General features: G+C 42.0%; 1 protein-coding gene and 1 pseudogene across 1 annotated transcript in view; both read left to right on the top strand.

Moving 5' to 3' along the window:
* Positions 1 to 2,542, top strand: part of LHCGR (luteinizing hormone/choriogonadotropin receptor) — a 130,238-nt gene that overhangs the window by 58,378 nt on the left and 69,318 nt on the right. The gene's annotated exons all lie outside the window — the stretch shown is intronic.
* LOC102838295 overlaps positions 1 to 2,542 on the top strand; it is a 13,110-nt pseudogene that overhangs the window by 9,019 nt on the left and 1,549 nt on the right.

The raw sequence follows: 2,542 nt of genomic DNA, 5'->3' as shown, positions 1-2,542 counted from the left end.
TTCTTCTTTTCCCATTTAGTTGATCATATTTCATTCAAGAAACTTTATCATCATCAATACATTTAAAGACCATCTCTGTTTTTTAGTTATTTTATCCCAATGTCCTGCTTCTGTCTCTCTCATATGTAATTCTTCTAATCTGTTTATATGCTTTACTTTCATGTCTTATGATGTCTAATGTTTGATGTGCATGCATTTTAAGTCTGCAAATAATATTGTTGTAGATCTCGTTTAGGAGTCCTGGTGTGGTACTGTGGATTAATGCACTGGACTGCAAAGTCAGTTTGAACCACAAGGTTCATGGTTCAAGCTCAACAGCCATTCCTAAGAAACCCTGCCTAGGTCGCTATGGGTTGGAACTGACACAACGGCACACACACACAAATCTCGTTTAGGAGAATGGTGGCTCCATACCATAAGCATTGGACTGCAAACCACAAGGTCCTTGGTTAGAACCCACCAGCTGTTTGCATGAGAAAGATGAGGCTTTCTGCTCCCATAGTGATCTAAAACCTCGGAAACCCAATATGGGTCTCTATGCGGAGTAACCATCTCAACAACACTTAACAACAATAGCAAATCTTATTTATTTCATACCTACGTCTCTCAGCCCTGTGATTCTAAGATCCACGCATGCTGAGCTTTGTGACTTTAGACGGTTGCCTCCAATTGCTGACACAGTGTGCAACATCCACATTTTACCCATTTACTCACTCTGCAATGGATATCCAGGTTACTTCCAACCTCCAGATGCTAAAAACAGTGCTGTGCAGAAAATCCTTGTACATGTTCCCTTAACTATGTTGTTAAGTGCTGTTAAGTGGGTTCTGATTCATGGTGACCCTGTCTAGTGTTTCTGAGGAGTGGCTGGTGGGTTTGAACCTTCAACCTTGTAGTTATCCGTTCAGTGCTTATCTTACAGTGCTACATCAGGACTCCTTAACTGTGCATGTGACGATTTCTCCAAGAGGTACACAGCAGTGGAAAGGGAAAAGCATCTTCAGTACATTAAAACGGCTATTAGCAGCTCATAGTCCACGTGAACAGACAAGTTTAAATACAGGAGACAGACACTTATATATGCTTAGAAGCTACTGCCAACCGAAGGCAAATAAGAAATGAAGAAATGACATCTCTAAAATGAAAACAGACGTCAGTGGAAAACAAAGTTTTGGAAGCACTGAACCCCCGTTCTCCATGTGGTTTCTTGGGAGCACATCTGTTCTGAAAAGCAAGGTGCACCTGCCTCACCCACCTCTTTCCCCATTCTCCAGCCCCCAGGCTTTTTTCTAGTCTGAGCCAAATCCACAGAGTCACCTGCTGTTCACTAAGGGGCTCTTTTGTGATGGGGCATCTATTTTTACTCTCATCACTGCTGCCTCTCTTGCTCTGCAGCATCAACATCAACTCTGCAAAATGCCATCTTGTACCAGGGCTGCTCTGTGGTCACTGGGGACTGCCAGTGTGTGATGTACAACAACTCTCACTTCTGTCCAACCTTTGCTCCCATTCCTCATCCTTACATCAATCAACCCCTCAGACAAGCTCCCTTGACCAAACCCAAGCTAAACTGCTCTCCTGGGAGCCACTCTGTGCTCCCATGTGGAAGAAGAGGATGCCAGCCCCTACCCCAGGCTCCAGCTTCTGGGCTTCATTTGCATGAATAAACAGCTCTGAAGTGTTAGGCTGAAGCTTTTATGTAAACCCTCTCCAAAATATGTTCTGCACTGCATTATTCCCAGCAATAAAGATTCTGGAATCAGAATTTGGTTGTCAGTTTTATTGATGTTGCTTGGGGTGTAGTGGAATGAGCTTTCTCTTCTGGAAATTTATTGACTAGGCAATGCAGAAAGCAGTAAAACTGTGTTTTTAATCAGTAAGCCAAGAAGACATGATTCCAGAAGAAATGCAGAAAGCAAACATGTCATCACCAGAAGATTTCTCCCCCATTGTTTCTGTTCTTCTCAGATCCCCTGTTAAATAAGTATGGGTGTTGAACAATGTGCTCGGTGGGCTAGTTTCATTGAACCAGTGTTGGATTACTTCTTCTAAATTGTATAATCTCTAAGAGACTATTGAGCAGAAGCATTTTTCTGAAATGAATTTTCTAAAAATGTCTCTTAAGGAGGCATTAGCTCTTAAGGAAGAACCACTGGTAAACAGCTTGATGAGGTGAACAGAGAGAATGTGGCAGGCCTTCTCTGAAGAGAAGCAAGTTTACATTGTTTGTCCCGCCACTTCACTGACCAAGACAGAGTAGGTTAGGAATCACATGTTGTGGCCCACATGTGGAAAGAACATTTCGAGTCAGTCTTCCCGTTGTGTTACCTTTTTTAGGTTACTTTTTCCATAAACAGGAAATGCCTATCTGTCTTAGAGTTCCCTAGAAACTAAATCAATAATATATACACATAAAAAATTACAATTAAAAACCCATTGTCATCAAGTTGATTATGACCCCATGTGACAGAGCAAAACTCCCTCATAGGGCTTCCTGGCTGTAATCTTTATAGGAGATGATCTCTAGGAGTCCATTATTGTT

The sequence above is a fragment of the Chrysochloris asiatica genome, unplaced genomic scaffold (assembly GCF_000296735.1).
Source record: "Chrysochloris asiatica unplaced genomic scaffold, ChrAsi1.0 scaffold00024, whole genome shotgun sequence".
Classification (NCBI taxonomy): domain Eukaryota; kingdom Metazoa; phylum Chordata; class Mammalia; order Afrosoricida; family Chrysochloridae; genus Chrysochloris; species Chrysochloris asiatica.
Note: the sequence above shows the minus strand (reverse complement) of the source record. Positions and strands in the feature narration are given on the sequence as shown.